Raw genomic sequence first — 23722 nt, forward strand, 5'->3', positions numbered from 1 at the left:
TTCGGTTTGCCTGGTATGGCTCTTGATTAGAGGCAGGTGGTTTGCATTTTCCTCTAATCAAGAGTCATATTTAGGTAGGGCATTATCACTGTGTGTTTGTGGGTGATTGTCTCCTGTGATGTCTTTCGTCGTTGTGTTCGATATATTCACTTTCGGAGCTGTTTGGCTGTTCGTCTGTTTCGATGTACGTTCCTGTTCGTGAGTTTACGTTTGTCTATGTAAGTTTATGTTCAGGTTGCGTCAACATCGTTTTGTTATTTTGTAAGTTTTGAAAGTGTTTTGTTTTGTTTCGTGTCACCATCTTCATCATTGTTTATAAATAAAGATGGCATATTTCCCTGACTCCGCATGTTGGTCTGAAGATCCTTCTCTCCTCACCTCATCTGAGGATGAGGAGAGCGACAGCTATGACAGAATCACCCACCAAAATACAGAGACCAAGCGGTATGGGAATGCTCGACGGAGCAATAAGGATTTCTGGACTTGGGAGGAGATATTGGACGGTAGAGGACCTTGGGCTCAACCAGGGGAATATCGCCGTCCAAAGGAGGAGAAGAAGGCAGCCACAGCCCAGGAGCGCTGGTATGAGGAGGCAGCGCGACGACGCGGTTGGGAGCCCGTGAGTAAGACCCAAAAATTTCTTGGGGGGGCGCTGGTATGAGGAGGCAGCGCGACGACGCGGTTGGGAGCCCGTGAGTAAGACCCAAAAATTTCTTGGGGGGGGGCACACGAGGAGTGTGGCAAAGCCGGGTAGGATACCCGAGCAAACTCCCCGTGCTTACCGTGGAGGTAGAAGGCGTCGTACTGGTAAGACACCGTGTTATGCGGTAAAGCGCACGGTGTCCCCAGTACGCGTGCTTAGCCCAGTGCGGGCTATTCCACCTTGCCGCACTGGGAGGGCTAGGTTGGGCATCGAGCCGGGTGCCATGAAGCCGGCCCAACGTAGCTGGTCTCCAGTACGTCTCCTCGGGCCGGTGTACATGGCACCAGCCTTACAGGTGGTGTCCCCGGTTCGCCTGCATAGCCCAGTGCGGGCTATTCCACCTCGCCGCACTGGCAGGGCTACGGGGTTCATTCAACCTGGTAGGGTTGGGGAGGCTCGGTGCTCAAGAGCACGTGTCCTCCTTCACGGTCCGGTATATCCGGTGCCACCTCCATGTACCAGTCCTCCGGTGGCAGCCCCCCGTACCAGGCTGTCTCTCCGGGTTCTCTCTCCTGCTGTTTCCTCCTCTCCAGCGCAGCCGGTGCCTAGACCACGCACCAGGCTGTCTCTCCTTCTCCTCCCTACAGAGCTATCTGTCTCCCCAGCGCCATCTGAGCCATCCGTCTCCCCAGCGCCATCTGAGCCATCCGTCTCCCCAGCGCCATCTGAGCCATCCGTCTCCCCAGCGCCATCTGAGCCATCCGTCTCCCCAGCGCCATCTGAGCCATCCGTCTCCCCAGCGCCATCTGAGCCATCCGTCTGCCATGAGCCTGCAAAGCCGCCCGTCTGCCATGAGCCTGCAAAGCCGCCCGTCTGCCATGAGCCTACAGAGCCATCCGCCAGACAGGAGCCGCTAGAGCCGTCAGCCAGACAGGAGCCGCTAGAGCCGCCCGCCAGACAGGATCCGCCAGAGCCGCCAACCAGACAGGATCTGCCAGAGCCGCCAACCAGACAGGATCTGCCAGAGCCGCCAACCAGACAGGATCTGCCAGAGCCGCCAACCAGACAGGATCTGCCAGAGCCGCCAACCAGACAGGATCTGCCAGAGCCGCCAGAGAGCCATGAGCAGCCAGAGCCGTCAGAGAGCCATGAGCAGCCAGAGCCGTCAGAGAGCCATGAGCAGCCAGAGCCGTCAGAGAGCCATGAGCAGCCAGAGCCGTCAGAGAGCCATGAGCAGCCAGAGCCGTCAGAGAGCCATGAGCAGCCAGAGCCGTCAGAGAGCCATGAGCAGCCAGAGCCGTCAGAGAGCCATGAGCAGCCAGAGCCGTCAGAGAGCCATGAGCAGCCAGAGCCGTCAGAGAGCCATGAGCAGCCAGAGCCGTCAGAGAGCCATAAGCAGCCAGAGCCGTCAGAGAGCCATGAGCGTCGAGAGCCGTCAGCCTGCCATGAGCGTCGAGAGCCGTCAGCCTGCCATGAGCGTCGAGAGCCGTCAGCCTGCCATGAGCGTCGAGAGCCGTCAGCCTGCCATGAGCGTCGAGAGCCGTCAGCCTGCCATGAGCGTCGAGAGCCGTCAGCCTGCCATGAGCGTAGAGAGCCGTCAGTCTGCCATGAGCGTCGAGAGCCGTCAGCCTGCATGGACCTGCCAGAGCCGTCCAAACAGGACCTGCCAGAGTCCTTCAGCTGGGATCTGCCCCTTGTCCCGGTGTTGCCCCTTGTCCCCCGGTGCTGCCCCTTGTCCCGGTGCTGCCCCTTGTCCCGGTGCTGCCCCTTGTCCCGGTGCTGCCCCTTGTCCCGGTGCTGCCCCTTGTCCCGGTGCTGCCCCTTGTCCCGGTGCTGCCCCTTGTCCCGGTGCTGCCCCTTGTCCCGGTGCTGCCCCTTGTCCCGGTGCTGCCCCTTGTCCCGGTGCTGCCCCTTGTCCCGGTGCTGCCCCTTGTCCCGGTGCTGCCCCTTATTCCGGTGATGGTCCTTATCCAGGTGCTGCCCCTTGTTCTAGTGCTGCCCCTTGTCCCGGTGCTACCCCTTGTCCCGGTGCTGCCCCTTGTCCCGGTGCTAGCTGTTTATTTAGGGGAGGGTAGTGTTAGGGTGGTCATTAGAGGGGGTAGACAGAAGAGGGGAGTGACTATGGTGGTATGGGGACAGCGTCCTGAGCCGGAACCACCACCGTGGTCAACTGCCCACCCGGACCCTCCCCTGGACTTTGTGCTTGTGCGCCCGGCGTGCGCATCTTGAGGGGGGGGTACTGTAACAGTCCTGACCTATTTATGTTAGTTTTTATGTGTTTATGGTCAGGGCATGTGTTTTGGGTGGGCAGTCTATGTTACCTGTTTCTATGTTGGTTTCGGTTTGCCTGGTATGGCTCTTGATTAGAGGCAGGTGGTTTGCATTTTCCTCTAATCAAGAGTCATATTTAGGTAGGGCATTATCACTGTGTGTTTGTGGGTGATTGTCTCCTGTGATGTCTTTCGTCGTTGTGTTCGATATATTCACTTTCGGAGCTGTTTGGCTGTTCGTCTGTTTCGATGTACGTTCCTGTTCGTGAGTTTACGTTTGTCTATGTAAGTTTATGTTCAGGTTGCGTCAACATCGTTTTGTTATTTTGTAAGTTTTGAAAGTGTTTTGTTTTGTTTCGTGTCACCATCTTCATCATTGTTTATAAATAAAGATGGCATATTTCCCTGACTCCGCATGTTGGTCTGAAGATCCTTCTCTCCTCACCTCATCTGAGGATGAGGAGAGCGACAGCTATGACACACAGAAGAAAAAGTGATTAGAAAATATTAGAAAATTAGAAAATGGCCACATATGGTTCTGTGAAACGATCAGTTATCGGCTTCGAGAGGAGCAGCTGGAAGGTTCCTGGCAGGATACATACTGTATGGCTATAGGGTTTGTTATACTCTGTCAACAAAAGCTTTACTGATATAGTGGAAATTCCATAGCCAACACTCTAGAATCACTTCTTTGATCCAGAGGTTTAATTTGACCTTGACCAATAATGCCGATATAAGCTTTTTTCGAATCCCTTTTTAGCCTCTTTTCCTGTTTTTTTTCTTGGAAAACGCCTGTCCGCTACTGTAGAGGTACAGGGTGTTGATAGGAGACATATTTTTAACACAAGACTGAGCGAGCTAGAAGTGACAGGGGAGGAGGGTCAACTAAAATGTATGGAACAACAACAGAACAGATAACGAACCAGGTTTAGGATGCTGTGGAGAGCAGAGATGCACCACACCTAGCCAGGTTTAGAATGCTGTGGAGAGCAGAGATGCACCACACCTAGCCAGGTTTAGAATGCTGTGTAGAGCAGAGATGCACCACACCTAGCCAGGTTTAGAATGCTGTGGAGAGCAGAGATGCACCACACCTAGCCAGGTTTAGAATGCTGTGGAGAGCAGAGATGCACCACACCTAGCCAGGTTTAGAATGCTGTGTAGAGCAGAGATGCACCACACCTAGCCAGGTTTAGAATGCTGTGGAGAGCAGAGATGCACCACACCTAGCCAGGTATAGAATGCTGTGTAGAGCAGAGATGCACCACACCTAGCCAGGTTTAGAATGCTGTGGAGAGCAGAGATGCACCACACCTAGCCAGGTTTAGAATGCTGTGGAGAGCAGAGATGCACCACACCTAGCCAGGTTTAGAATGCTGTGGAGAGCAGAGATGCACCACACCTAGCCAGGTTTAGAATGCTGTGGAGAGCAGAGATGCACCACACCTAGCCAGGTTTAGAATGCTGTGGAGAGCAGAGATGCACCACACCTAGCAGAGGATGGTGAATACTGATGTGGCTGACAATATCTCCTCAATGCCGGCAGAAAGAAGTAAATAAAATGACCATATGATCTGTTTTTTTCCGCAAGGCACAACTCAGTGCATCGAGGTCTATATTGGCTATAGATTAGGGCCAATAAAACTTATATTTATTGACAATATGTCATGTCTACATGATGATGAGGATTGTTTGGAACGTTAATCTGGGTTAAGGTGTTCAATATATGCAGGGTTGGTTGGAATGTTAATCTGGGTTAAGGTATTCAATACATACAGGGTTGGTTGGAATGTTAATCTGGGTTAAGGTATTCAATACATACAGGGTTGGTTGGAATGTTAATCTGGGTTAAGGTATTCAATACATGCAGGGTTGGTTGGAATGTTAATATGGGTTAAGGTGTTCAATATATGCAGGGTTGGTTGGAATGTTAATATGGGTTAAGGTATTCAATACATGCAGTGTTGGTTGGAATGTTAATCTGGGTTAAGGTGTTCAATATATGCAGGGTTGGTTGGAATGTTAATCAGGGTTAAGGTGTTCAATACATGCAGGGTTGGTTGGAATGTTAATATGGGTTAAGGTGTTCAATATATGCAGGGTTAGTTGGAATGTTAATCTGGGTTAAGGTATTCAATACATACAGGGTTGGTTGGAATGTTAATCTGGGTTAAGGTATTCAATACATACAGGGTTGGTTGGAATGTTAATCTGGGTTAAGGTATTCAATACATGCAGGGTTGGTTGGAATGTTAATATGGGTTAAGGTGTTCAATATATGCAGGGTTGGTTGGAATGTTAATATGGGTTAAGGTATTCAATACATGCAGTGTTGGTTGGAATGTTAATCTGGGTTAAGGTGTTCAATATATGCAGGGTTGGTTGGAATGTTAATCAGGGTTAAGGTGTTCAATACATGCAGGGTTGGTTGGAATGTTAATATGGGTTAAGGTGTTCAATATATGCAGGGTTAGTTGGAATGTTAATCAGGGTTAAGGTGTTCAATGCATGCAGGGTTGGTTGGAATATTTATCTGGGTTAAGGCGTTCAATGCATGCATGGTTGGTTGACAGAAAATAAGAGTTACATATTTATCTAAAACAAAGCAATCCAAACATAGTCACCAGACCTTGATTTGAAGTGTCCTTGGTTTGCTGAGTCTGTCTGAAGGACTTGAGAACCTAGGAAAGCCTGGGGGCAGTACTCTCTTATGGAGGTCAAGAACAGTGGTGGGGCGCTTTTACCCAGCATCTTTGTGTTCCCCTTAGTGACAATAGCATCTCATTGTCAGGTGTTTAGCCTGATAAGGTCGCACCACCCAGAGGAGACTGCCGTCTACTTCTCACCAATGTAATGCTTTAAAAACAGGTTTAGCCAACATCGCAGCCTGGATCAACCAATTTAAAGGCTAAATCTGTCCTTTTTTTTGGGGGGGGGGGGGGGGGCGCAGATGAGGGGAAAACCTGGGGAAATATATTGATATTGCTAACAATATCAGGAAAGAGTGTCTGATAGCCCTCTCTTTCTGCATGACCAGAATTCCGTCTCTTTGAATTTTTGTTATTCAAAGGGAGACGGAGGTATTCGTAGAAAAAAATGCAAACATAGCCATTTTGAGTTAAACTAATAGGGCAACAAGTATTCTAGAATGCCACTGGTTTCTCCTCTGTGTGGAGGTTACCACACAGTAGCAAGGCTACACTATGTGCCATACCACCATCAGCATTCCTTTAAACCAAGTACAGAGCTAGCAGTAGTTAAATGGGGAGCACGCTGGCTCGTGCTGGGAACGCATGTTGCTCTTTGAGAGCGACGTAATGACTGCTATCAATCTCCTCCGCTTCGTGTCATGTTAGAGAACTATCAGGGAGGAGAGCTGGCAAGGAGAATGGTAGAGCGCTGCAAGACATCCTCCAAAGCGGCTGTGGCGATGCATTAATCACTTTGGAGCTGGGTGTCCAAACTAAAAAAAGTGTCAGGGTAAGAAGTAAAGCCAACATAGAGATGCTAAAGTATGCCTGGAGAGGAATCCTGTCTGCTGTCTGCTCCTGGCTAACTGGCCACCAACAGTCCCTCTTTCTCTGCCTCATCACATTGCAGCTCCCTGATTTGAATTTGTACATTCGTTCAGACAGTGCTGTACAGATATCAGAGACTAAAATGTTAATTTCACTTGCAGCAACTCTATTCTCGTCTCTCTCAAAGCAAAGCAAACAGAAAAGAAAAGAAAGCATGTATACATATGGGGATGCATCTGCATTAAGATGAACAATCAGCTGTGACTACAGTAGTTATATCAAAGTCCTGCTTTGATACAGTTGTCTGATATCATGGAAATAACTAACATAATTGGAGATCGTTTTTCTAGTACCTAGACTCAGTATACTGTATATCATATTAGATTTGCCACAGAGAGTACATTCCAGCATTACCTATTAATATACAGTTGTTTCCAACATTATTGGCACCCTTGACAAAAATGAGCAAAAAAGATAAATAATTCAAATACTGAGATATATTGTATGCTCCCAAAAATGTTGAAATTATATTATATTATTACTAATACAATTGCTCAGAGAAAGAGATGTTGTTTAAGAAGTAATATTGTTCTATCTAAAAGAATATAGGGGTCAAACTTATTGCCACCCCTGTTTGCAATACCTTTCAAAACCTCACCTTGCGAGGATAATGGCAAAGGGCCTTTTTCAAAAATGTTTTATGAGATTGGAGAACACAAATGACCATTGACCTTATTTACAAGTGTTCCGGGACCAGTGGAAGCAAAATAGCCCTATAACGTCAAAGATCCACCACCATATTTTACAGTAGGTATGGGGTTCTTTCCAGCATATGCATCTTTCTTCAACGCCAAACCCACCACTGGTGTGCGTGGCCAAAGAGCTCTATTGCAATGTCATCCAACAAATGTAAATGCTTGGATTCTGCATGGGTTCTGTACAGAGGAAGGGTCTAAGATCCCTCCCAAAGTGTTCTCCACTCTCAGAAAACATTTTAGGAAAATACTGTGTTCTTAACCTTGCAAGGGGAGGATGACAGAGTATTGAAAACAGGGGTGCCAATTATTTTTACCTTTTTTGAGAGAAAAACAAAATCTCTTTCTCTGAGCAATTGTATTAGAATAAAATAAAATAAAAATATATATATATATATATAAAATTGAGATACAATATAGCTCAGTATTTGAATGATTTATTTTATGCAGTCATTATTTCTCATCTTTATCAAGGGTGCAAATAATTTGGGACCTGACATGAATGTACCCTATATACAGTATATGCAGTATATAACCCATTCAAGTCCATCAATTGAAGCTGGCAGTAGTTGAAGGTTGCTTGGTGCTCGCTGCAAGTTGCTACAAATACCCTCTCTGGAGGAGGAAAACAGATCTACAGGCATAACTTTCTCTCGCTCTCGGTCTACTATAGCAGCACACATCACAGTCAAGTGGTTTATGAAACCGCCCGCTCCCCTACTGCCATCAAAATAATGAATAATCTGCCACTTGCAGTAATCCTCCGGTAGAGCAAGCCCATTAATAGCACGGCATCCAGACATAAAACACTAGAGTTCCCTATTCACCTTTCAAAACACAATGCATTTTCCTTAAAAAACGTGAACATTGCCCCCACTGGTATTGCAAGTCAGTGACATGTGCTGTACACAGGTTTACGGAACATGGTTCGTTTCAAGTGTTGAATGATTTTGATAATTCAATGTGTTAAGCGTTATATCTGGGTCGGGAGTTTAAAGTTTGATCTGCATCCATTTAAAGACAACATCAAAGGTGGGGTAAGCCAACTATTTCAAAAAGCGTCAAGGGCTCACCAAAAAGGTACAGAAATAGAGAAAGACACCTCTGGGCTTGATGTGATGGATGATAGAAGAGATAGAGAGAGAGGGGTGGGAGATAGAGATAGAAAGAGAGAGAGTAGAAAGACAGTCACTGAGAATCACAAATACAGAGAGAGAGAGAGATAGAGAGAAAGAGAGAGAGAGATTGAAGAAAGTGTAAGGTGCAAACGATAGACAGAGAGCTAGAGAGAGAAACAGAGAGAAAGATAGAGAGAGGGGTGAAAGTGTAAGGTGCAAACGATAGACAGAGCGCTAGAGAGAGAAAGAGAGAGAAAGAGAGAGAGAGGGGTGAAAGTGAGAGAGTATATAAAAGGTAGTGTTAATTAGCCAGAATGTTTGCCCTCTCCCAGGAACTCCTTCATGTTAGGCCAGAGAAAAACTGAAGCAGATGAACCTGAGAAGAAATATCTGCTTATGTGGCCTTTTATAGATGGAGCACAGGCTTCGCCTGCTCCCCTCCCCCCCCCCAGGCTTCGCCTGTCCCCGTCCCCCCCCACCACCACCACCCCCAATCCCGTGTCCCTGATTAATGCAAAGGGTACAGTCGGGTGTGAGGGGGTGCCAGTGATATCTGACGTCTCCGATTGTATGCTGATGTGTTGACAGGTGTGGCATTTGGGATGCAATGTTGGATATGCCTTTCAGTGGCCTTCAGCCAATTACCAGATAAAGGAAACCTCCCAAAACAATACGCTATAAAGGGTGTGTGAAAATGTTGTTTTTATGTGTACATAGGACTTGATGTTAAGAATTAGGTCTTGAAATGCAATATTAAATGTTGAACAAATTGAAATGAATAAAACAATCAGTATCTAGCTCATTTTATAGCTATTTTAAATATGGGTTTTTTATTTTTTTTAATGCCAACCAAGGTGTAAATATCAAAGAAACTGAATTTCCCTCCCCAAAAAGTAAGATAGAATCAAATAGGTGTCAAGTGTTAAAATGTGTTTGGAATTTACAATGTAAAATATAAATTATCATAAATAATTATGAGAAATACATAACACAGTAATTAATAACAGTTAAAACAGTATATATAAACAAATATATAGTCATCTCTCCCTTAAAATAATTCAATGAAGGGCTACTGGAGCCATTGATGTTTGATGTGAAGTAGCTAAAGAGAGCATTGAAACCAACGGGGGTCGCTGGTGTCACCGATAATCCTTGACCCTATGATGAAAGAGTATTTTCAAATGATTTCTAGGAGAGACATACTGATACACACAATTATAATAATGAAACTATACAACATAACATTTAGTAAGGACCCTGTGGGACAATAATATGGTGCCAATGTTTCTTATGGCGCCCATCATGCCAAATACTAAATTGTGTAAACTGAATTTACCAATTGCTCTGCGTAGGTGATGAAACACAAAACGGCACCATTTATATTACTGAATCATATCATACAGTATCATAACATCAAGAAATGTTAGGAATTAACATAACATGGTATTATGGTTCCATAAGAGTTAGGACCATTCCTTTGAAAGAAAGAAAAACTATTGCTGTGGATTTCATAATTTTACATTTAAGTACACTACTTAGCTCACATTAATTAACTTAAATCACAACCAGCATTAAAGGCACAAACTGTAACTTTCATGTCCAGTTAATAGTTTGGCCTCTACGTATTTTACAAACTTTGTGGGTGTGTCTTGGAACATTCAACTGCCATTTGGGGGATTTGGATGCTGTAGTAACCACCTCCAAAACCAGCCCCCTTTGGTTTAGGGGGCACTTACAACAGAATTCCAATATCATAGAAATGTGAGTCACAGTTACATTTGTCAAGTCCCACCCCCCACAATCATCAATCAGGTGCAGGGGCAGCACTTTTGACCGGAATTTGAAGTTAGAGATAGTGCCTTTAGTACACAAACTGATATCACAGTTAACACTAGAAACAGCAACACAAATCATTTGAAATAATTAATAATTAAAGTGCACAATATAAATGGGCATCATGGGTATTATAAGAATGCTGGGATAAAACAATACATACTGTATATGAACATCAATATAATGAAAAAATATGAATTGTTAGCCACTAATAAAATTAATATATCTGATAAATGAGGAAATGGATATATCAAGTGTAATTAATCATATCCTTCTTATTCAGGTAGCAGCTAAAAATACAGCTACCTTGGTGCACCACTCGCCTTCTGGCCTTGGCAATAAATCATAGCCGTAGCTCCACAGCGATACCTCATATGACGCAATACTCACAGAGAAAAGCTTGTTGAGTTTACCCACTTCCATTTATCTGTCACTTGTAAATATATGTGAACAGCAACTGTATGACCTGGTGTGACACCTGAGCTTATTTCTCTGTGATGCATCTCTACTGCTTATTGTTGGTCGCCACTTGCTACACACCTATTGCTCGGTCTTCACAGCTAGCGCTCTGCTAAGGTCTTCAATATGTCACTGTCTCCAAGGCCATGACGTAGCTCCCACAATGGTTAAATCAAAGGAGTTAAGACCCAGGAAGCAGTACCTACCGTCAAGACCAGATTTGTCAAAGCCATTACCAACACATTGGGTGACAGGTAGCCTAGCGGTTAGAGCGTTAGGCCAGTCACCGAAAGGTGGCTAGTTCGAATACCCAACAAGGTGAAAAATCATTGATGTGGCCTTGAGAAACCCTAAAATGCTCCAGGGGTGCCACACTACTATGGCTGAACCTGTAAAACAACACATTTCACTGCACCTATCCAGTGTATGTGACAATAAAACATAATTATTTGCCAATGTGCATTGGCAATGTGCTGAGAACCATAAGAATAGCTGGCCAAATAAGGACTGGCCAAATAACACCCATTATCCAACCCTCCCAATAACGCATAATTCCAACATTCCATTCCCAATTTAACTTTGTTATTTTTCATTGTTAGAGCACAGGCCATCAAAACTTCTGATGAATTCCATGAGAACATGCATCACTCTGAATATCGCTCATTGAATAGTAGGCTACAACAGAGCCCGTTGTTTTCCCACAAAACATCTGCTAAAAATGTTGCTGGGCAAGTGTACAGTAACTGTATTCCATGCTGCAATCTGTTTCCAATTTACTTGCAGTGTAAATATTTCCAATAGACATAGTTCTTGCCAAGTGCAAACAATTGAGAATGATCAAAAGCTGGTGTCTGGTATTGTTAGGCATCAGGCATATTGTTAGACAATAGTAAACATTGAGTCTCCTTAACTTGATGATCAGTGAAAGAATTGAGAGGGGTATACTATGCTGCAGTCCTAATTAGGCCCAAGCAAATTGTAGAACAGTTACATTCACATGCATGCTGACAAGATATGGATGCCTTTTATAAATGAACCCATATATTGCACCACATGAGTTAAGAATTGCTATTTTCTTGCATAACATGTGGCCAACAAATGAATAAAGATTGTGGAGAATAAAGAAAACTAAGCCTACAAAGTAGGCTATGATAAAATAATAATAAAATAATATCCATTACAAAAGTTACCTTTGGCAATGCCTGTGGCTATTCCCTCAAGAGATCCTAACGAGTTTCACTTCTTAGATAGTGTTTCTGTTTTTGTAGCGGCTGTACAAATGCCCTGGATATCCTCGCCGCCCAGTCTTGATAGATACTACAGTCACACAGTGGACTGGAACGCTATCGCATTCAGTCGCTGGCTGCCACAAGGGTTAAAGCATACTGGATTAGGAAGTGTCACACACACACACACACAGGAACACACACACACACACACACACACACACACACACACACACACACACACACACACACACACACACACACACACACACACACACACACACACACACACACACACACACACACACACACACACACACACACACACACACAGGAACACACACACACACACACACACACACACACACACACACACACACACACACACACACACGAACACACACACAGGAACACACACACACACACACACACACACACACACACACACACACACACACACACACACACACACACACACACACACACACACACACACACACACAGGAATTGTCCTAGTTGCCAACCTCCCCTGCCACCTTCACTCTCTCTCCCTCTCCTTTCTTCTCCTCGATTTATCTCTCGTTCTCCTCCTCTACGTGAAGCGGTAGACAGAGTGCTGGACACCACTCTATCACGGATCGTGTTACGCTGTCTGGCTCTAGCTGCACTCTCAGACGATAGGCTGAGCGTTGTGTGTGTGTGTGTGTGTGTTTACCCTGCATAAGTGGAGGGAAAGAAAGGGAAGGAAAGAGGGGATAGAGACTGCCACCAGCTAAAGCTCAACCGGGGGGGGGGGGGGGGGGGGGGGGGGTATTTGCCTTAGAAACACACCTCCAAGACATCTCGATAGGTGACATACAGTACATTGACACAATAGAGAAACAGTGAAATTAATTCACATGTGGGACTGTGTGGTAGTTCTGTCAGTCAAGTGGTCCTGACCTAAAAGTGTCACCTTATTCCTGTTAAAAACTGTTTTGATATTAACTTAACCATCAGGGTGACATCACTATAGTAATAGCCTTAATGTCTTCTCCTCAGTTAAACAATAAGATTAGATGTTTCATTGTCCTAATGTGTGCTAATTATACCATGAGAAGTTATTGCAAATCAATACAAATACTAAAGTGCTGAAATGTACATTTACACACACAAACAATATCAATGATTTAATTTGTATTATAATGAACACAAGCTTCTGAAAAAGACTAAGAGACCTTGGTCTCAGCATTACTCCCTGTCAAAATAAAGGTTACATAAATAAAATAAATAAAATATTCTCTTATTTTGATCATGGATTACGTTTGAGTGCCTATTTCTGAGGAAACAAGAACAATTCCTTCCCATCATGAAAAAGCACAATACATTAAAGATGGTCAAATGCATACATTTTACTCTTTATTTTTGTCAATATGGGCAGTCTACATAGACTTGGATTAAATCATGTTAAATTATATCAAAATAATAGTCTGAGTATATATGTCTCTTTGATTTTGGATGTCACTTAAAAGCCTTGACAAAATAGAATATTAATGTGACTTTGTACGTGATATATTTCATATGTACTGTATATCACATGGTTAAATTAATATTGTTTGTTTTACTTTTTCCATGCCATGAAGGGGACATAAATTGTCTTCATTAGTCTCTCGAAAGGCTGTGAAATGTATTTGGGAATGTTTATAATTGTCACTTTATTATAATTTTTTTTTAAATCGAAACCGTCAAAGTGACTTCTGCATGAACAATTTTTTAGAAATCGAGGAATTAAATTGTGCTTTAAAGGCACATTTGGTAGTTTATATTTCTATTTAGTGGGAACCTAAATGTTTTTCATGTGTTTTTTTAGGGCTGAGGGGGAGTTTTTTTATGTTTAAAATACAAGAAGGAAAGGAACAGGTGCCCAGACTGGCCTATATCAATCCTAGTTTGTTTTTTGTGTATGAAATGCAATGTGCAACCACAGCTGAAAGTGTGCCTTTAACACCCCTGTCAAGGTCATATTTTAAATTAATAAAATAGATTGGCATTGTGTCCTCTATTCAATTGTCTATTCCTTGAAAAATACTAAAATAAAACAAATAGAGAAAATCTATTTGCAATAAATTGAGAAAACCCTCTCTCTTGCAAATATGTGAGGTTGATTGAAAGATAATGGTTATGGTCTAGAATCCATTGTTGCTATGAGCACTTCAGTAGTAAACCTATGCATATCCTTGGCCCAATGGCAAACACTAATGCATTAAATATGGTTTTCTAATATTTCATGGTCTGATGACAAACTATTCGATTCAACACTCAGAAATGCATAATGTTATATTGATCTAGAATGCATAATATAAAAACATGTCACAACAAGCAAGCCAAAATGGTTGACTGAAGTGTTGAATGGTGCACTATCGATATCGTAATTATTGGACACGTGCAATCGGGACTGAATCAAAAGTCAAGGAATGAATTCCCCCTTGTTGTCCTGGTTGAATGTAGTTTTAGGTCGTTTTTCGGCTAATGCTGTAGCCTTTTTGCACAAGGAAGAATACATTTCAAAGATTTATTTGAATGTTTGTGTGTTACGGTCAAGCATATCTTTCATATATTTTTGTCTAGAAGATTGAAAACATTAGTTATACCTGATTATATTCATAGCTCATAAAAATATATTGGGCATGTCATTATTCATGATAATCAATCATGTACAAGAGGTGGATAATATTGTGCCATCAGCGATCCTTCACTAATAACTTAAAATGGTTTGAACTGATGAGACTTATTTGAAGACGCGTTTGAAAAAACGTAGGCCTATTTTAGCATATTGCTTGAAGTACAGCGCTAAAGGTAGAAGTTTCTTCTATACACAGACCTAGAATCAGATTACCCAACCCAAATATTAACATTAACCATTAGGAGATTAAAGATATACAACCCTGGAACAGCGGTTAGAGGCAATTTCTACCGAATCCTAGACCTATGTCAGGAAGAGAGCATGAACTCACTAAGCATGTCAGTGTTGAGTATCTGCAATGAGTATGGCTCCTCTCCAATTTGTGTAATCTAAGTGTCCCACTGATCCACATTATACAGTACGAATGCTATTCATATTGAGTGCCCCAAATAAATCTGCTCTGTTCATTATCTATCCTCAAAAGAGGTATTTGGGACATATGACAAGAAATGTTCAAAATGAGGGCTTATATTCATCATATAAAAACTCCCAGGGTAATTGTTTATTTCCATTATTTTCACATAACAGTTGTCCTGGGTGTGATTCCCCTCATTGAATGGTTAAGGAATACTAAATGGGCCAAAGGCATGTGTAAGTCAATGTCCCTCAAGACCCTGTGCAATGTAAATATCCATACAATACATCACATTATGTATCATTGACCTATCACGTTAACATGTATCACTGACCTAGGTCATGCAGTAGAGATATTAACAATACTGCCAAATTATATCATATTTCAAAGCAACAATTGGATGTGTATGTTAAGGCTACCTGCCTTCAAGTGACTTATGGGGATATAATGACTAGTCCTACAGTAAGAGCTTTTAGTTAGGGGACATTGAATGATTGGGAAAAAGAGATGGTGGGCTTGTGCCTTGATGGTTCGTCTGGAGAATAAATGTAAATCTGTCTAGAATGTCTTGCCTTTGACAGTCACCCGCTGCTGTTGATCCATCCTCTGTCAAAACAGGCTTACCACCAAAGCCCTTGGATAAACAGCCACCTATACAGCCAAGTAGCTTGCTTTCACAATAGCTGTATGTACAAAGAGAAAAAAAAGTGTTTCTGCACTGGTGAATATACTGCAATGAATTTGGAGTAAACAACCAGAAACCAACATGCATTGTCCTACTTACCGTCCCTCATTCTAAAAGCAAAAGAGAGCTGGGGGGAGAACTAATACAAATGGTGCGTATGACAGGTGTTCACTCTGGGTTCTGGAGTTTGGAATTTGACATGCAGAGTGCGTCTGTTGCAGACGCTGATGTTTTCTATGAATAGACAGCGAGAAAGACAGAGGGGGACGCCTCAGTGCTGTTCTGGTTCTTTGGTGTTTCCTCCTCCAGCTGCCCTTTACAATATGGATTATGTGGCCAGGCAGTGGCCAGGGCTGCTCCATGGGGGGGCTGGGGTGGGTGCCCGACTCCTGCGGACTCCCCGCAGAGACCCCTGTGTGAGGGGGACGCTGAAACTAGCAGGCCGCCCTCATTGCGATCCTGCAGACAGACGCTTCTCACACTAGCCCATACGCTAGCATGTGAAAGAGAGGTAGCGAAAAGAAGAGGGTGAAAGATAAAGGGAGGGAGGGGGCCACAGACTCAGAGTCAAAGCAGAACAGAAAATGGGTTTGCAGCGAAAGCTGTCTGCTATCACCAATCATGCCAATCCACAAACTGTTGCCCTGTAAAAAAGAACAAAATGAAACTCCCAGTGGTTGCAGCTATTGCCGATTTACCGTTCAAACAGTCGGGTGTAACAATAATAATGGTCAGATATGACAGCTACGCTGCAGCGCGGCCCCACCGACTGAAGTTAACAAGAGGTCCTGGCATTAAGTGCCAGCTCAGACACAAAGGTCTGAACAGTATGGCGCCGGGGCCGCTAGCGCGGCGTTGCTAAATGGAGCAGGTGATTTCCTATCTCCTCCAGTGCCCCGAGGCACAGCCAATCACGACCGGGGAACTGTGGCCCGAACAAGACGAAGGGAGACGAGGGAGGATGCATTATTCACACGTACTGCTACGGCACGAAGACCTCGACAAAGGGAAGGCCTCCGGAAACATTGACTTGTTTCCGATCCATTATTGATGGCAACAGCACACCCTGTACCTTTCCCTGATTCTCTATTCCCTTAATAAAGGCTATTTCCAGTAAAGTAATTCACCGTGGGGAAAATGCTCAATAATATTGAAGCAGTATTTCTTCCAAATTGAAAACTTTTGCATGAAAGCTCCAGGGGGACACACTGTAATGTTATAAATAAGTATATTGTGTAGTCAATTCTTTTACGGTTCTGTTTCCACTGGTATTTCAATAGCTACCTGGAATTAAATAGATTTTTCTCCCCAACTTGGGATACATGCACGTCACTCGAACCTCGTAAACCACGAGATAGTCCAAGTCATGGGTCCCATTACCAAATACCATGTTATGAACGTTACATTTAGAAATGGTATATTCCGAATGCTGTTACAATCACAACCTTCGACAATGAGCCAAATTAGGAAATGCACATCCAAGACTGTTGACCACCAGATATGTATGAACCCCCTGGAGGAAATCACTCCCTGGCTTTTAACTTGAAGACAATTGCTTCACATTTCATGGCGTCCAATCCTAGATTATTACCAGGCACACTTCAAAGATTTCCCCTCAATCTCCCAGGGAAACACAATCAATCTGCTCAGTATGCGTGGCCGGGACAGTCGGTCATGTTCCCTTTGAGGATCACCACGTCTTTGACTGATCTGCAGTCGATCCCCAGATTGTGGCTAATCATCATTACCGGCTGCTGAAACAATGATTTTCCTTCCCATCCATGGAGCTTCAGGAAGGACACCGGGGATCTAGGAGTTTTTGTAATGGTGGCTTAGAGCTTGAGTCTGGATTTATAGGAATTAAGGGGGACTTGGACCTAACCAAATGTGTACTCTGGTTGCCCAATCAACTAATTATAGCTTTTATTGTAAATATGTCCAGCCAAATAGGTAGCCACTCCATGTAGCTACTACAGTTCAATATTTATTAAGAAATAGGTTTTAGTTAGCTAAGCACAATCAGAGGATGCATGATTCAAATATACTAGATGGAGGAGAATTTATGACCACAGCACATTACAAGAAGGGAAGGCAAAATACAGAGGTAGGAGAGGACAGTTAAACACATCATTGGACACAATTCGTAAAAAATGGATGCCAGATTATGAGAAATGACTCGTTCCATGCAGTGCTTAAAGGTTAGGTCTCCATTACACAGAGAGCCAAATGTCAGCAGTATCCCCTGAAAGAGTGGACTCCAATATTAATGGAGAGTCCAGGGAATCGGGGAATAGGCTTCCCCTCCCTGAGTTTCTCCTCTTTCCAGACATTCATTTAGTTGTCAACCAACACCTTGTGCATGTAACACATACAACTACAAACTAAATGATTGAGTGAGTATGGCCCTCCCTGATATTTAGTCAGTGTTTCTAAATGAATGTTACTCACACACAGGACTGGGATAATGGAATATCAACATTACTCACACACAGGACTGGGATAATGGAATAGCAGCAGACTAGTGCTGGCGAAATGCAGAGCAGTTTGCTGCTGCACAACTGAAGTTGTCTCCCTGGTGGCATTAGCATATTGCCACATTTTCTTGCTAATATCGCACTCTTGTTTTTCCTCTTAGCTACCTCTACTACTGTGTCCCCACAGTCCCAAATGAAGCACACATTCAGCAGCATAAAAGTATTGGGTAACACTTTATTTGTAGATGCTCCATCAGTAACATTTTAAATAACTATCTACTAATCCTAACAAGCATCTACATATGGACTATCTGGATTATCCAAATAAGTGGCACCAATTATTGTTATCTGGATAAAGAGTATGAGAAACTTCAAGTGCAGAAAAGCTACTTGCACTTAGATAACCAACTCATAGCATATTTGCTTGTTCATGTTTACAAGGGCGTTAACTGCTTTCATTTTATAAGGGCGTTAACAACTGCTTTCATCTTACAATGTCGTTACAACTGCTTTCATCTTACAAGGACATTAACAACTGCTTACCTCTTACAAGGGTGTTAACAACTGCTTTCATCTTATAGGGACATTAACAACTGCTTACCTCTTACAAGGACGTCAACAACTGCTTTCATCTTACAAGGACGTCAACAACTGCTTTCATCTTACAAGGACGTCAACAACTGCTTTCATGTTACAAGGACGTCAACAACTGCTTTCATGTTACAAGGACGTCAACAACTGCTTTCATGTTACAAGGACATTAACAACTGCTTTCATGTTACAAAGACGTCAACAACTGCTTTCATCTTACAAGGACGTCAACAACTGCTTTCATGTTACAAGGACATTAACAACTGCTTTCATCTTACAAGGGTGTTAACAACTGCTTTCATCTTACAAGGACGTTAACAACTGCTTTCATCTTACAAGGACCTTAACAACTGCATCCATCTTACAAGGACGTCAACAACTGCTTTCATCTTATGTAATTAACAACTGCTTTCATCTTACGTAATTAACAACTGCTTTCATCTTACAAGGACGTTAACAAATGCTTTCATCTTACAAGGACGTTAACAACTGCTTTCATCTTACAAGGACGTTAACAACTGCTTTCATCTTACAAGGACGTCAACAACTGCTTTCATCTTCTGTAATTAACAACTGCTTTCATCTTACGTAATTAACAACTGCTTTCATTGTAGGTAATTAACAACTGCTTTCATCTTACGTAATTAACAACTGCATTCATCTTATGTAATTAACAACTGCTTTCATCTTATGTAATTAACAACTGCTTTCATCTTACGTAATTAACAACTGCTTTCATCTTATGTAATTAACAACTGCTTTCATCTTACGTAATTAACAACTGCTTTCATCGTACGTAATTAACAACTGCATTCATCTTACGTAATTAACAACTGCTTTCATCTTACGTAATTAACAACTGCTTTCATCTTACGTAATTAACAACTGCTTTCATCGTACGTAATTAACAACTGCATTCATCTTACGTAATTAACAACTGCTTTCATCTTACGTAATTAACAACTGCTTTCATCTTACGTAATTAACAACTGCTTTCATCGTACGTAATTAACAACTGCATTCATCTTACGTAATTAACAACTCCTTTCATCTTACAAGGACGTTAACAACTGCTTTCATTTACTCGCAAAAAGTGCAATTACTCCAGTAGGCTTGGGCGGTATACTATACATACAGTATACCATATACATACCATATATACATACCATATACATACCATACACATACCATGTATACATAACATATACACTACCAGTCAAAAGATTTAGAACCCCTACTCATTCAAGGGTTTTTCTATATTTTTACTATTTTCTACATTGTAGAATAATAATGAAGACATCAAAACTATGAAATAACACATATGGAATCATGTAGTTACCAAAAAGGTGTTAAACAAATTCAAAAATATTTTATATTTGAGATTCTTCAAATAGCCACATTTTGCCTTGACGACAGCTTTGCACACTCTTGGCATTCTCTCAACCAGCTTCATGAGGTAGTCACCTGGAATGCATTTAAATTAAAAATGTGTGGAATTTCTTTCCTTTTTAATGCGTTTGAGCTAATCAGTTGTGTTGTGACTAGGTAAAGGGGTTATACAGAAGATAGACTTATTTGATAAAAGACAGAGTTCATATTATGGCAAGAACAACTCAATTAAGCAAAGAGAAACGACAGTCCATCATTACTTTAAGACGTGAAGGTCAGTCAATACGGAATATTTCAAAAACTTGGAAAGTTTTTTCAAGTGCAGTCGCAAAAACTATCAAGCGCTATGATGAAACTGGCTCTCTTGAGGACCGCCACAGGAATGGAAGACCCAGAGTTACCTCTGCTGCAGATGATAGGTTCAGTAGAGTTACCAGCCCAAATAAATGCTTCACGAAGTTCAAGTAACAGACACATCTCAACATTCAGAGGAGTCTGTGTGAATCAGGCCTTCATGGTCAAATTGCTGCAGAGAAACCCGTACTAAAGGACACCAATAAGAAGAAGATACTTTATTGGGCCAAGAAACAACGAGCAATGGACACTAGACCAGTGGAAATCTGTCTTTTAGTCTGGAGTCCAAATTGGAGATTTTTGGTCCCAACCGCTGTGTCTTTGTGAGATGTGGTGTGGGTGAATGCATGTGTATTTCCCACCGTAAAGCATGGAGGACGACGTGATATGGTGTGGGGGTGCTGTGCTGGTGACACTGTCTGTGATCTATTTAGAAGGCACACTTAACCTTTTCATACCTGAGTTCCAAATATTTTTTACGGTTGCCCCAGGGTGAGTTTTTTTATGCACATGATGTCAGAATGTTCTCTCCATTCCGGAATGTGATGGTTACACAAAAGTATATTTAATGCGCGCTGCCCTCAAACCAAGGCACGCAGCCTGTTTTTATTTATAGGTTGTTTCAACTTGTCAATTTCAAATGATTTTCTAATAAGTTTTTATTTTCTAAGAACAGTTTGAACTGAGGTGTGTTCCGCCTCCTCATTCATTCACATAAAAATGGTCCTTTTTACTTTTGCGGACAATTACTTAGAAATTGTGTTCACATTTTCCGTCTGTTGCCCGCATCGCAGTCATTGTACTAATAATAACTTTGGAAATGTGTGCGTTTCTATCAAAATAAGTGACTTATTATGTTATAATAGTTTATGTATGTCGTTTCTATTGTAGCTCACTGTATGGAGCATAATATATTTGTGTATATTCCTTATAACCGTGAGCACGCGAGGTAACATTATTCATTTCATAACCTTTATGGTGTTATATTCAATCGTGCTTATGTAGCTAGCTACATTCGTCTATTAGCTCTGTAAAACAATGCTAATTGTGGCAGAGAAGTATTAGCTTCTGTTGTATTTTGAAGATAACCTGGCCTTATAACTCCCAAGTAGCGCAGTGGTCTACGGCACAGCATCTCAGTGCTAGAGGTGTCACTACAGACACCCCGGTTCAAATCCAGGCTGTGTTTCTATCAAAGTAAGTACCTTATTACGTTATAATAGTTTCTGTATGTCATATTACGCTGTTTCTACTGGAGCTCCCTGTATGTATGAAGCATAATATATTTGTGTATATTCCTTATAACCGTGGACACGCGAGGTAGCATTACTCATTTCATAACCTTTATGGTGTTATATTCAATCGTGCTTATGTAGCTAGCTACAATCTTCTATTAGCGCTGTAAAACAATGTTAATTGCGTCACAGAAGTATTAGCTTGTGTTGTATTTTGAAGCTACCCTGACCTTATGACTCCCAAGTGGCGCAGCGGTCTACAGCACTGCTTCTCAGTGCTAGAGGCCTCACTACAGACACCCTGGTTCGAATCCAGGCTGTATCATAACCAGCCGTGATTGGGTGGCGCACAATTGGTCTAGCATCGTTAGAATTTGGCTGGTGTAGGCCCTCATTGTTAAATGTCTTGCCTAGTTAAATAGTGGTTAAAAAATATATGACCATGGTTTGTTTTCATTTGGCCTATTTAGCATAGCTCTGTTCTGCATGCCCCCTTGTGGAGCTCAAAAGTTACTGTTTCTTACTGTTATAACTCAAATTTGTGATTTTGTCAATGCAATATACTATTTGTATATCAGTGTGTATTATGTTACTTTTTTCTAATATTGTTTTATTGCTATATCCTGATATTGTATTCTAATTACTAAAAATTATTCTTTATTCTGTACTTTCAGAAACCACAAACAGTATTTGCCAATATCATGACTGGAACTGGAGCTGGACATCTTTCGAGCTGAAGATTGAGGCCAGCTTTTGTATCCTAGCGTACACTCCTTATCAGTTTTACTGGATGAAAACACAGATAGAAAACACATAGGCCAATATGTTATAGTCGTCTATTTTATTGCAGTATTGGTGGTGGTTGGTTGAACAACAACAAACTTGTTTTACTAGAGGAAAAAAAACGGAATATGCATAACCCATATTTCATATTCATGCAGTGACTGAACAACAACTGCATTTGCACCCCCACCTCTAAAGGCATAAAATCATGGCGGGTCACCTATCAAGTCACCTGTTAGGTCAGTCAGTCACTAATTGCTGTAGATGTGCTCAATAGTGCTTGAGCATATGATACTCCCCAAAGCACGGTGAAATACATAGAGGTGTATCACAAGCTAAACACATGTATTTTGTCAACTTCCTCTGCAAGACAGGCAGACTTTGCAGTGCTGTTTTATTCACATGTTTTCAAGTACCGATGACAAATCATGCATTCCGATTCTTGCATAGATTGTAATGGACACATATTATGTGTCACGCTGTCACGTTCTGACCATAGTTCTTTTGTATTTTCTTTGTTTTAGTGTGGTCAGTGCGTGAGTTGGGTGGGTATGATCTATGTTTTCTGTTTCTATGTGGGGTTTCTCATTTGGCCTGATATGGTTCTCAATCAGAGGCAGGTGTTAGTCATTGTCTCTGATTGGGAACCATATTTAGGTAGCCTGTGTTCTATTGTGTTTTGTGGGTGGTTGTTTTCAGTCTTTGTGTGTCTGCACCAGATAGAACTGTTTTGGTTTTCACTTTTGTTGTTTTGTATTTGAAGTGTTCTGTTTTTGATATTCATTAAATTAAGATGAACACTAACCACGCTGCGCTTTGGTCCTCTCCTTCCACCGACGAAAGCCGTTACACACGCCCTGATCTGTTTTGACTCTTGCCTGTTTCTGAAATCTGTACCCACCTGCCTGACTATTTTGCCTGCCTTGACCTTGAGCCTGCCTGCCACTCTGTACCTCCTGGACTCTGAACTGGTTTTGACCTTTTGCCTGTCCACGACCATTCTCTTGCCTACCCTTTTGGATTATAATAAATATCAAAGACTCAAACTATCTGCCTCTCGTGTCTGCATCTGGGTCTCGCCTTGTGCCCTTATAATTATGTGTGTAAAATACTTTTTTGAAGGTTGTACTGATTACGATGAGCTAAACCTATTCCAGCTGTGTGTGGAGCCATGTTTGTTGACATACAATGCATTCTGGGTTTCACGTAATCGTCTGTCGGACCAAAGATGCTATAACAAAATGAGGTGAGTAAGGGTTCACTCATTTTTTGAGAACTTCCGGAAGTGAATGGTGGGATGTGAACAATGGTA

The 23722-nt window shown here is 42.4% G+C and overlaps 1 protein-coding gene across 3 annotated transcripts in view; it reads right to left on the reverse strand.

Moving 5' to 3' along the window:
• The window catches only part of si:dkey-237h12.3 (teneurin-3), a 194683-nt gene that overhangs the window by 135617 nt on the left and 35344 nt on the right, over positions 1–23722 (reverse strand). The window lies entirely within an intron of this gene.

The sequence above is a fragment of the Salvelinus fontinalis genome, chromosome 6 (assembly GCF_029448725.1).
Source record: "Salvelinus fontinalis isolate EN_2023a chromosome 6, ASM2944872v1, whole genome shotgun sequence".
Lineage (NCBI taxonomy): Eukaryota > Metazoa > Chordata > Actinopteri > Salmoniformes > Salmonidae > Salvelinus > Salvelinus fontinalis.